The sequence below is a fragment of the Megalopta genalis genome, chromosome 10 (genome assembly GCF_051020955.1).
Source record: "Megalopta genalis isolate 19385.01 chromosome 10, iyMegGena1_principal, whole genome shotgun sequence".
NCBI lineage: Eukaryota > Metazoa > Arthropoda > Insecta > Hymenoptera > Halictidae > Megalopta > Megalopta genalis.
This window is the reverse complement of record NC_135022.1, coordinates 17459276-17472363: the sequence shown is the minus strand read 5'-3', so window position 1 is coordinate 17472363 and position 13088 is coordinate 17459276. Positions and strand designations below refer to the sequence as shown.

The 13088-nt window shown below is 45.5% G+C and overlaps 1 protein-coding gene across 4 annotated transcripts in view; it reads right to left on the bottom strand.

Annotated features, from left to right (window-relative positions):
* Sulf1 (Extracellular sulfatase Sulf1) overlaps nucleotides 1-11321 on the bottom strand; it is a 122877-nt gene extending 111556 nt beyond the window's left edge. For all 4 annotated transcript variants that reach the window (XM_033470131.2, XM_033470135.2, XM_033470134.2 and 1 more), the window contains exon 1: nucleotides 10924-11321. The gene's annotated coding sequence lies outside the window, so the exon portion shown is untranslated. The remainder of the gene's footprint in view (nucleotides 1-10923) is intronic.
* Nucleotides 11322-13088: the final 1767 nt, after the last annotated feature.

Below are 13088 nucleotides of genomic sequence, written 5' to 3'. Positions count from 1 at the left end.
ACAGAGCGAGAGAGAAAGAAAGAAAAAGAGAGAAAGAGCAAGAGAAAGAGAGGGAGAAAGAGAGAGAAAGAGCGAGAGAAAAAGAAAGAGAGAAAGAAAGAAAAAGAGAGAGAAAGAGCGAGAGAAAGAAAAAGAGAGAGAAAGAGCGAGAGAGAAAAAAGAAAAAGAGAGAAAGAGCGAGAGAAAGAAAAAGAGAGGGAGAGAGAAAGAGCGAGAGAAAAAAAAAGAGAGGGAGAGAAAGAGCGAGAGGGAAAGAAAGAAAAAGAGAGAAAGAGCAAGAGAAAGAGAGAGAGAAAGAGAGAGAAAGAGCGAGAGAAAAAGAAAGAGAGAAGAAAAGAAAAAGAGAGAGAAAGAGCGAGAGAAAGAAAAAGAGAGAGAAAGAGCGAGAGAGAAAAAAGAAAAAGAGAGAGGAAGAGCGAGAGAAAGAAAAAGAGAGGGAGAGAAAGAGCGAGAGGGAAAGAAAGAAAAAGAGAGAGAGAGAGAGAAGAAGAAGAAGGCTAGGGCCGGCTGCCGGTCGTCAGGTACGGAACCTAGCAAGCGTTAAACTTAATAGCCTGGTGTGCACGCCGTGCGTGGTCGATCGCCGATGAGTTTATAGGGTTTTTATGTCACCGGGCCGCGGAAACCGGCAGAAGCAATTCCGTGTCACTCAACGAACGTTCAATTATTCGCGAGCCTTTCTGCACCCAGGTGTGCACAGTGTTGCGCAAGCAAATATGTGTGTTGCGGACACGTACGTGATTTCATTTCGGACCAATGAAATTTTCTGGCAATTTGGTTTGCTCGTTCAATACTTTCGTTAATAGGAATTTCCCGCGTTAAATTGTCCTGGCCATCTAGGCCGAATTACTGTGCCCGAAATATTTGTTATCGGCGGTATATCATTCGTCTGTGCGCCGCAAATTGGCTTCCATCTAGAAACCATTTTCTTTTTTTGCAAATATCCTCTCTAGTTAGTCAGAACGATAGAAGTTCGCACGCTCCTCCGAACGATCTCATCCAGCAAAGTGCATTTCGCTCAGAGCCTCCAGTTTTTGCGATTCCGTGCTCGCGCCCGCGAACAAAACTATCCCGAAATTCGTCCGGAAAGTTTCACACCGCGCCGGAGATCCCATCTCACCAATCGAGGGTTAACGACCCGGGGCCGGGGTTACCCTTAGAATCCGATTATTCCGACATGTTCCTGTTTGTAATCCGTTATATATTAATTTGGCCGAACTTGAGTGAAAATCCAATAATTTGCATAGCACGGTTAAGCAGCAGCAGATGCTACATTCTGTTTGACGCAAAGTGTGCCGGTGGTGGCTTAGTCCGCCCTGTCCGACGGATTAAATAACTTCGATCCTAGATTAGGAACATTCTTCGAGTCCCCCGGGAACGAATCGACGGTTATTGCGGGAAAAAGACTCGACGGCAAATTACTCGTTTAATTAAACAGCGGCCTATCCGCGACGGGCTCGAGATAAAACCGTACCCGGCCCCCGGAATAGAATCCAGAGAAAAAGAGGAAGCGCGACGATTCGATCCGAGATTAGCCGCGAAGCTCATCGAGGACCCGCGTCGTCATCGTAATCGGTCGATTAGCCCGGCGCATCGGTAGTGATTTCGCGGCCGATCTCGGACCGGCCACGGATCGATTCTATTATATCGGCCAAGATATTCCGAGTGCCGGCGCGATATTGCGCGATCAATATTGATAAACGCGCCGCGGGATCGCGCCGGTCATTATTGAGCTGGATCCTATTTATAGCCCCGGCTAGGTATCTTGATCTTTGGCCAAGTCGTCGGGGCAAAACCGATCGTAAGACTCGTGTTTGCTCATCTCCGTCGGTGCGCTTCGGCGGTGGGTCCATCGGCTGATTGCATCGTATCGCCCCGGGATCGTTACATTGTCGTAACGAACCCCGGGACGAGTGGACGACTTTATCATCTTTAGCCGATTGAAAAGCGGATTGGAGCCACTTCTGCCTTTCCACTTCGGCTCCTTCTCTTCTCCGGAGATTATGCTACTGCTTCCTCGTCTCCGCTCTTCTTAATCTCCTATATTGTTGCTCGACTCGCTGCCACCTTGAAATTTCCCGAAAGAAATCCACCGAGTGCCTCCACCGTGAAACTTCGGACGTTCTTCTGCCAAATGGTACAGCTAAGGGGCACGTATCGCGTCGGAAATGGCTCTTTTATTTTATCTTTAACGTAAAGACGTTTGCAGATTTTTCTGTTGATTCGACGAACAACTCTTTCGTTTTATAGCGTCGGACTATTAGGAGAGATCGTTACGTTCATTTTATTTGCCTCACATTTTGCCTTTTCAGGGACTCGTAGGGCAGTGGTGCCGGTTACTGTGGTGTGATTAATTACTGTGCCTTAGGCACATATTTTTCTACAAGAATTTAATACGTCTTATTCGATAAATACGAAGTTAATTATGCCGGAAAATAGACAGCAATTTATCATCCTATAATAACTGGTATGTAGTCGGAAGAAATACCGAGTTGAAAAGTTGACGGATCATTGTCTCGCAAACGTAGGAAAAATTTGAAAGTTACATGGGAACAAATGACGTGCCGTTTGCGTCATAATGTCCCCCCTCCCTCTCCGGTAATCACGCAACGCAAACTTCTTCACTCTCTGCAGAACCATGAATGAGTACAAAGTAAAACGCACGAAGAATTGCGGCTGGTCTGACAACGTCAATTAACACATGCTCGTAAGAATGCTGCAATTTGTTGATCGTTCCTTCAGACAATAGCGCGTGGAATTTAAAAGCAGTGGGACGATAGTCTCCGCGCAATTAAAATACTCTTCAGTCTAAGCAAATAGTTCGAAGGTTGTTCAAAAATGTTTGCTCTACGTCTGTCGTCGAGGCAAAAAACGCGCGTGGGCGGCTGTCATTTATCCGCGCAATCGCTTTTATCACGTTCGCATGTTGCCGCGACAAAAAGTCTCTAGCCTCGCGACGTCGAGGCAGCGAAAAAGAGTTGATAAATATCGCCGGATCGACAACGCGTATCGATGGAACGACTCTGTTGGTAAAAGAAAACGAACAGAAACTCCGCGCTATTTGTTATTTACACCTTCCTACGCTTATGTAACCTTCTTAACGACCAGAAGAATGTTCCACCGTGAGACAACCGCTCGGAAAAAACGCTTGTTGCGAGTATGGCTGCGGTTACATTGGAAGCGTTTTCTGACGGATATACGATAAAACGACCAGAGATAAATCAATTCTTAGACGAACTACGCCGCACGCTTTTCTGTCTTCGGAGATTCATTCGAGCAAATGTCTGCTTCACTTTTTGAATGAATCGAAATTAAGTAGCTGCCATTTAGGACAATAGAAAGATTAAAAAAGAGAAAGATAAAGGACATCAATATACGGATCTTCATAATCGCGTTATATTGGACATCGTAGAATTAATTCGTTAATTGTGTGACACTTTTTAATCTAATGAAAAAGATATTTTTTAGGATTATTAAAGAAGACTTTGACACGTTCCTCGTCAGCATCAAACATACACCACGTTCACAATTTCTTACTTCACATCGTAAACAAGTCAAATTCATTTTATTCACGTTTGTAAGTGAAATTATAGTACAATACGCATAGTACAATAATCAAACAATTTACGCCTTTGTTTGTTAAATTGTTTATTGTTTATTTTATATATATGTATATATATATATATATATATCACAAACGAGGCACGCTGCTGATAATGAAACGTTTTAATAACGAGGGCGCGCATCGAGAAGTTGGTCGTAATGAACGTGTCAAAACCGTGTTATTCAACGGACTTTTCGAGGAGGCAATTTTTGAACAAGGGTTGCAAAGGGTTGCCTGTACAATTTGGGAGCCATTCGAATAATTAAAGGAAGGTAGAAATTCGTAACGTGACTGGCATGGTGATCGCGAACGAGGGACTCGATTCGAATGCGAAAATGGTGCGCCGCGTAGTCGCGAAGTTAAACGGAACCGTATTTAAGAGGTCTCCCGTTGCCAAAGTCGAGTGTATGCCCCGCGAAAACTCGAGGCCGGGTACCCCGCGAACGCCGTTGCCAAACGGAAGTTGATACCGGCCAAGAGTTATCGGATGCCGCAAAAGTTATCGTCGGATTCCGTTGACGTGGTTGCCGGTCGCGTTGCGCTTCGATAATATCGATCTTGTCTGGCCGGCGATAAAAGTTTCGCGATTTCTTCGCTCCGACTCGAATGTTCGAAATAACGGTCTATTTACTTAAACTCGCGTTCCGAATCTCCCGCTACGAGCATCCTCCACCTCCTCGACTCGGAGTCTCCGTTTTCTTGTCGACAGAAATTGCGGCTAAAGTAGGGAAGACAATTGGAGACTACAGAGGACTTTAACCCTGATATTCTTCCTGGATGTGGACATGGAGGTTCGACGGATAGTCGATGAAACGTTCCGGAACATGTATTCTATTTGACCTTGTTTCGAAGTTATAGCCATTTTTAGTTTCGGTAATGTGCAGTTGTTGCAAAATAATTTGAGGGTTCGTTGAAAGAAGATGCAAATGGCTGTAAAACTTTTCTTTCTCTTTTTCTCTTTTTTGCTTTTGCCTGGCTCTTGTTCACTCGTGAAGTGGATCCTATGTGACATACTCTGTACAATAAGCAGGCTTTATGATACGAATACTAGTAAAAAGAGCAAGGTTTTGCGTTTGAGCAGATTCAATTGGTTAGAGAAGCCACCCGTTTTGGAAATTCGTGGCATTTTCTATTAGTTTCAATGTTCTCTATTAAAGATCATTTTTGAAGTGGTTCAAAACACGATGCTATTTACTAGAATGACGAAGAAGTAATTTTGTCTTAATTACGGAAAAGATAGCTCAACTTTGTTTACGAAACAAAAATTAACACTAAACCTACCAAAACGGTCAAAATCACCAGTAAGGTTTCTTTCGAAGGAAATGATTGAATAAGTTTCTTAATCCAACCATACGTTCTAATAAAAATTACGAAAAGTTTAAATAAACTTTATCTCTATCTTAACTTTACTAAACTGCGTCTTCCCATCGTCACGAAGTAACAAACATCGATCAAGTTTAGAACTCGGTAGATTCAATATTGAATAAGTACAAAATACTGTCACCATCATTCATTTTTGCGGTACTTATTCTTTCGTTGCATTTCACCGAGAAATGCACGAAAGTTCGCTGTTGAATTCCTCGAATAGAAGCAGCGTATCATCAAGCTATCATGCACGATGCCAAGTCCCGTCTCCTAGATTTCGCGAGGAGATCCACAAAAATGGAGTAAAATCTAATCAAGCCGAAACAATGGGCCAAGATCCCGGGGAGCCACTCGGTTAGACCGCGTTGTTGTTTTCCCGGCTCGATGTCCAAGGTACAATGATACCGAGGAGGAAGTTTCCCGGCAACCTAATAAAACGTCAGATGTAAATCAATCGACGCCGGCGGGCCGGTGGTTTCGATTTGGCAGGGGAAGTTAATCTTCGTGGACGGTGCGATGGCCCCATTTCGCGGGCTTGCTCGATGCTCGCGCGAATCGAACCGACCCGGCGTTGGATGTGTGCCGGGGCAGCTCGATTTGTTCGAAACAGCGACGGGGAACTTACGGGAGACGAGGCTGGCCGGCTCGCTAGAAAATGGATCCGAAATTTACAGCCGCTCCGCGCGATGAAACTTTATTATTCGTTTAACGCCCGCTCCGGCGAGCCGGCGTCTCAGTCGTTTCGTCTTCAATCAGGGGTTCTTTAATTTGACGGCGTTCACGGCCCTCGTGGCCGGAAATCGGCGATCGTAAATCGGTCCGACCGTTCGCACTCGTCTGCATACCACTCCGCGACTCGCAACGCTATTAATTGATCCAGTGACTCGGTTGGACAGTTTTTGCGCGTAAAACCACCGTAATACAATTAAACGTGTCTGTTACAAACAGAACTGGTTTTGGTTGGACGAAGCATGCCTTTGAGGAAATTATGCTGCAAGTGGTCTCAGTTTCAAAGGCTTATGCTCGCTGGAAAATGTCGGCGCGCAGCTTTTAAAATGGTATCAATTTTTAGAATACGGTCGAGGACGAGTCGAGTTTTGTTTCAATTACAGAAAACTGGTTTACAGGACAATACTTAAGAAAGGTTTCTGCATAAATTGCAGTTGGTTGGAATGATAAAATGTAAATTAGTGAGCTGGATCTTCGAACAATTCGACGAGGTTCGACTCGTTTGGTCCAATCTGGAAACAGTTATGTCGCTTTAAAAGGCGTTCGCAGGCTTTTTCTGCCGACTATGTGTATCGAACGAAATCTTAGCATTTAAAATGCACCCATACAGTAAATACTTGTGTCCAATTGCTCGTCAATAACCGCGGCTAAAACGAAACTGTGAATCAGAGAATTAAAGTACAGTGGACCGGTAGCATCGGATTACAGGAAACATGTGGTAAATCGAGTTAGCACCGATCGCGACGGTCTCGGTAGAAATCCAGCGAGCAACATCCCCCGATTCCGTGGGAAGGAGAAGAGTCTTCCAGAGATTATAAAACGGAAGCACTCGAGGATGGTCCGCCGGATCGATTCGATGACCGAAAGAATCTAAGGAGCTCCGGAAAACGAGCTTCAATTTTTAAACAGAGACTCTAGCTGCGAGGCGCGCCATTGAATTCGTTGAATGGCGTATCCGAAGCACCCGCGAGAAGAGACGTTCCCTTTTGTCGAGGATTCGCGCCGGGCACTGATAATTATATAAAAATTCGATAACTGTCCGCGTGAAAAGGCTGCCGGCAGCAACCCCGCAGCATCGCGCAATCGTCATTCCACTCGGTGGAGCATTTAGGCGCGTCTGGTGGCGCGGGGTGATAGAGCCCTGGAAGCATTTTGCCAAAGAAACAGCGCGGAACAGAATTTATTTCCGCTTTTGAACCGCGCGGCGTTCTTTCAAAGTAGCCTCTATTTTAAGCCGGTTCGAGTCAAGAGCGAGGAAATAAACATTCTTGCCGATAGGAGCAAGGAGGGGCAGTCTAGACAGCGAGTTCGTGCTGCGACGGCACACGTTGCCGAATCAAGGGACGAGAATAATTCCGCGGCGCGAGGAGGAGGATTAATTTATCAGGTGACACGTATCACCGGTGAAATGATTACCACGGCGCGTATCTCCGGTTACTGCAACGTCCGCAAACGGCCCGCGAGCTACGAAGGAGGGACCGGGGAACGATCGTTCTCGTGCTCGGCGCGAACGAGCACAATGAGTCGTTGATCATAGGATCGAGCCTCCAGGGATCGATACGCAGGTGTCTGGAAACCGACCGCCGCACGAATTCCTCCGCGATCGACCTTTCGGCTTTATTGCCGGTCTCGCAACGCGCGCATGTAATCGTTTGTACGGCCGTGCAGTGGGGGCAGCGGGAAATTCTTGGTTAATGTAAACACGAGGCAATGTTGCTAATGAGTTATGAATGATCGGTCGCGGAAATTTTTGCTGTTCGCGGTTAACAGACCGCGAAGCGTTCTGGAAATTCCTTGACCACTGGCTGATAAACGCAAAAATCGCAGAGACCGTTGTAATTTGAAAAACTTGCATACGTAGATGCCTATGATTTTAAAATGATGAAGAAGGTATTAAATCTATGTTCGATTTTGATCAAATTGTTTCAATTTCATGTAATTTTTATTCGATTTATATACGCTGGTAAACGCGTGGTTTCACAATAACGAAAATAAAGCAAAACCTGTGTTGAAGACTTTTCTTAAACCTAGTAACATTGCCTGCGAATATGTCAATCATATCGCTATTGACGTTAACAAATGTACACGTCGGTCGAACTAAACGTTGAAGAAATTTTCGCTAAATTTGCAGCAATTTGAAGCAGTGGTTTCACATTTCCGTCCTTTTCGCTAACTAATCATGAAAGCTTTGCGAGAATGATACTGGTTGTTAAATGAGAATTGGAAAGATCGTCATAGTTAAACCATCTTGGATCAAGTGACAAACAGAAATTATGCTACCATCTCATAATGAAACGAAACGGAGCAAAGTACTGAACAGTACATACGCGAAAGCACAAAATCGTGTAAATTGTTGGCGATTGGTTCCACAACAGCTCACTACAATCTCCTAAAAGCTGATTAAAAAGTTAGCGTATCCGTGGCGAACGCCAGCCCATGAATCATTTCCACCGAGCAACGTCCGGAAAATCGATCGTATCGTTCTATTTTTAATCCTTTTTAGCGGCTTGACAATTTTTCAAATAAATCGTCCGACCCGACGTTTCAACCAATTTGGCAGTGCTGACTCGGAACAAGATTTCTATGGAACAATGCTGCGGTGGTGTTGCGTGAACGTCTAGTCAGCCGCGAGCACCGCCCGGCAACGCTTTTATTGTACCGCAGGACTATTTTGAATACACGGAACAGAAGCTTTTTTAGAACCCTGTTGGAGGATCGTAAAGCTGGAACCCAGCCTTCCGGCACCGGCACAAAGTGGCTGGCTCGGCCGCGAAAATAGTTCGAAAGAATAGCGCAATTTCATCGATGGACGTGGAAATTCATCCGCAGGGACGTGTTCGCGGAGATGATTCGAATCACGGTGATTTACGTTTGCCAATAACCCTGATCGATAAATATTATAATATAATGAAAATTTATTAATTATTTCTAGTTATTGATGTTCCTGTAAAGATTCGAAATCGGAGACAGTGAAAGACGAGAGATGTATCTGAACATCTAGTGAATTATACTGAAATATTCGCGAAGAATTTTCTGTGGCATTCTTAGCAAGCAGCAGCGATTCGATTGGGTAACTGTACTTCATAATTGAAGACTTTCGGCCCATTTGAATTTGCGAGATCAGTGAAAATAGAGGAATAAAATCCTTGCGATTTTATACTTAGAAGCGACGGAGAATTACCATAGTTCACAGAAGATTTAATGAAAGACTGTCAACACCAGATTTAGAATGAGCAAGTCCTATCTTTATACGTGGACGGTGGACTTCGAAAGATTAATGAATCCTAAGAGCTGCCGTTTCTTGCATTCCAAAGTACTCTATAAAGGGCTCCAAAAACATCTGAAATTCGAGAATCATCGAACGGACCTGATTTGGAAACAAGAATCCGACAGCGAGCTCGATTAAACGTCCGAGTAAAATGATCAGAACGGATCGCAGACGAGCCGGCCGCAAAAATATTCCCGAAATTCCCGTGCGCGGTGCGGGTCGGCGCGAAATAAAACGCTCGCTCCGCAAAATATTCGAAAGTCGGTCGTCTCTGGCGGGCCCGACTCGGTCCCAAGAGGCCGACTTGCACATATCCCGAGCGACACATGCATTTACCGTTTTTTTTGCGATTCCCCGAAGTGACCGGCCGATCCGCAGGACCCAGCGCCCACACGCAGGAAAGGGTCCGCTCCGTTTCCGGCGCGAAAACGCGGATCGAATTGTCCGATATTCGCGGAGGCGTGCGTGCCGACACCGTGAACAACGAACTCCCGCGTGATTTACGATGTAAACTTTACGTAACGCGCTGAATACGCGGACGAGAACCAGTCGGGCCGATGACAGCGGGATCGTTCAAACACTGACCTGGTCGATATCGGAAGAATGCTTTTGTTTGCGCCGCGAGGAATTAAATAGCGATACCGGCATCTGTTTCGCAGAGATTACCTAGAAAATAAACCGAACCGCAGTCAATGAGAAGCGCCACTCGAAAATTGCTTGATTCTTCATTAGACGAAGGCGAGTCTGTGGAATTTGTGAGAAAAATTTCCACTCTTTTGTTACGTATTTTAACCCTTTGCACTCGAAGCCATTTTAACTGTAAATCTAAACCAATTTTTCTGACTTACAGTATTTCCATTTTGTATGGCAAAGTGCATTTCATGCGCATGAAATTGAGTCTTGTGGTGACTCGTAACAACAGTTACACTTTTAACAATTTTTAAAAATCTAAACTTTGTTAATATAAAAATTATCTCGGAACGTGATACAACAATTTTAGTGGTGCTTCAGAGTCACCACTCGAGTGCAAAGGGTTAAATAATTATAAATAAATAAATTTATATACATATATATTATACTTATATATACATATAATGATAAACTTTGATTTAAAATTCCTTCGGTTTGTAGTCGTTTTCCGGGATGGGGCAGCGACCTTAGTATCGGCAAAATTGCATTTACAACGAAAATTGCATTTATTACCACTTCATCTATTGCTCGAAAAATCGAACGTTCAATGCACCACGGCAAAAAGAATCGGACTGCGTCCAAAGGGTGTCCGTTTCGATAATTGCTGGAGAACTCCGTTTGCCTAACGTTCGATTCAGTTTGCGCACCAAAAGATCCATCGGTTCAGATCCACGGGTTCGTTTACCCGTATCATTTGCACTCTACGTCAAATATGACTCGACATCACGATTTCAAAGCGATGCTAGTATACCCTAGGAATATTTTCTCGTGCATTATGATCTCAAATGTCTAGTGAAGTCAATACGGCCGAAATACATACAAGGAATCGTGTGCGCAGACCTAGTTGAACGAAACTGCGAAAATATCGCGAAAATATCGAATTAAAAACTATCACTTGCTTTCCGACGACGCATTTTCCCGTCAAATCGAAAGCCCTCACTGGTCGTCGACGACGTATTATCGCGTCAAATCGAAACTTCCACCTGTTATCAGTGACGTATTTTCGCGTTGAAGACTATCGACGTCCTCGCCGGTGCGGCCACTGAACTTCAGCACATTTACGACCGGCGATTTCGTGTCAAAGCCGGCGTACGCGACTGATGACTCGAATCCTCGCGTTCTTACAATTCGAACCGAGTAAAACGACGTTTAGAATTCTGTTCTGAGGGGGCTGCGATCGGTTTCAGGATCGGGGTGCCGATCGGCAACGCGCGAAGTTCGGCAAATTCAAGGTGGTCCGCGCGGAACAAAGAGGTTTCGTACTCACAGTGGCGTCTGGATGATGCTGAAGCCGCGGGTCGTTTCTTCCGGAAGAGGAGCTCCCCTCACCGCCCACGAAAACCGGGAGAACACCGGGGCCGTGGGTTCCTCCGCGGATGGAAGCGTAGCCGGGAGCCGGTTCCGAGACGTGGTCCACGAACGGAGGATGCGAGAAGCGGCGGGAAAGAAAGAGAGGCGAAAAGAAAGAAAAAGAGAGAGAGAAAGAGAGAGAGAGTAGAGCGGAGAGTGCACGTGGCGGGAAGGCTCTGAGCGCGGCCGCAAAAACGGCTGGCTGCGACACGACCTCGCCGACGGTCGCAACGAGACTGAACTTCCAGCCCGCGCTACTCCAGCCTGGAAACAGCTGCTCTCGCCTGCCAGCGCCAGAAAACTACGTCGCCTGCCTGCCTGCCTTCCTTGCTGTGGCCTGCCGTGGCTGCACGCCGCGCCAAGTGCATCTTTTCTGCGTCCCGATCGGACCGTGGTAGGGGCACGCCGCAGAAAAATCACGTTTCACCCTATTGGGACCGGTGCGGTGGCCGGTCTATTTGCTGCACGCGCACCTCTCCCGCCTCGGGAAACCGCTTTTACGCCTGCTACCATGCAGCTAATTACATGTTTCCGCGGGATTCTTGATCCCCTGAGTCGCGACCTTTCGTATCCGCCTTTTTTTTTAATCGGTCGACGTCTTTCACCTGACCGAAAAGAGGGACCTTCTCTTTCAAGGACACCTTTGGTGCGCCGGGGGCTGAAAAATGGAAGAGAACGTTTGATAATTGCCGTAGGAGCTGGGCTTAGTAGATCTGAGAATTTTATGCAGTTGCACAAATTTTTAAAAAATGTCCTAAGTTCTATAAAATTTGGTACGATTTTTGGGACTAGTGGCACACGATCGAAAAGTGCCGAACGGCGTGATAGCGCTTGTCTTAATTAATTGCGAAGAGAACCAAGCGGCGCGATAGCACTCGTCAAGATTAATAAACAAAAAAAAAAGAAAAAAAAAAGAAAAAGCAGCTGTACGTTGTACGTGCGTCACTAAAGTTTGATCCGCGACACAAAATCTGAACAGTGCGATCGCGCTGCTTGGGACTCAAACGGTTAAAAAGCTAGGCAAGAGATTCCACTTTTGCTGAAGCATCTGAATATTTTCTTTATACTGTATGAATAGCATCGAGTATCATGCACATGTGCAGGTGTCCAGTTTTAAGTGTTTAATTGTGAAAAAATTGAATGATACGAATGACACTTCACCATTTAATATTTACGATTTGTCCGTAGCTCTGTTTCTTTCGTTCGCAGAAGCAACTACAAATTTTTGTTATCCGAGTACCAAAGCTTAAAAATAATCGATTAAAAACATTTCTGTAATTTTTAACATTATCGTTGTCCTTGTCTCCGTAGAAGAAAATAAGTGTTATGTATTCTTATAATGTCTGTCACTTCCGCTAATAACATTATGAAACGTTCATATCTTCCTCTCACAAAAAAAGTAAAATATAAAATCGGTATTCAAAGAATTATGATCGTTATTGTGCACGAATGCAGCTTGGTACACTTACTCGCATTGAACAGCCGAGCGCCATAGTCCCCACAGCGATAATCCACGAAACAGATCCAATCTCACCGCATCCAAATAGGGTAGCACCGAGCATCATAGAATCCAGAATTCCTCGAAGCGATGGACGGTTTCGCAGGAAAGCGTTCGGAAGTGCGAAGGCCTCCGAAGCATCGAGGATCCATTACCTGAAAAAGGTGAATACTCCCCTTCGCTGACAGCTGCGCTCGCGTGTCAATATTTACATTTCGCGTGAGCCACGGGGGTCGTTCACACGAGGCCGGAAGCCTGCAGTCTGCGACGTCGACGTAGTTCTTCGCCACGAATTTCGAAACAAACCGTCTATTATTAATCGTCCTGCCAGGCACCGGCACAGCCTCCTTCCTCCAAACAAAAAGGGACGAAGAAATTCATAAACAAGCATCGATGTCACAGACCATCGCCACCGTTGACGTCTCCTGCTAGCTTAGGGGGTCGTAAAGCTCTCGACGACTCGCGGCGTAGCTGACCGATCGAGGACGACAGACTCGGTAAATTTCACGCGTGCGTGTATACAGTACGCACAGGTCCGAGGAGCCGACCTAACACTACCGGTCGTTTATTGGTCGGGTGCTAAT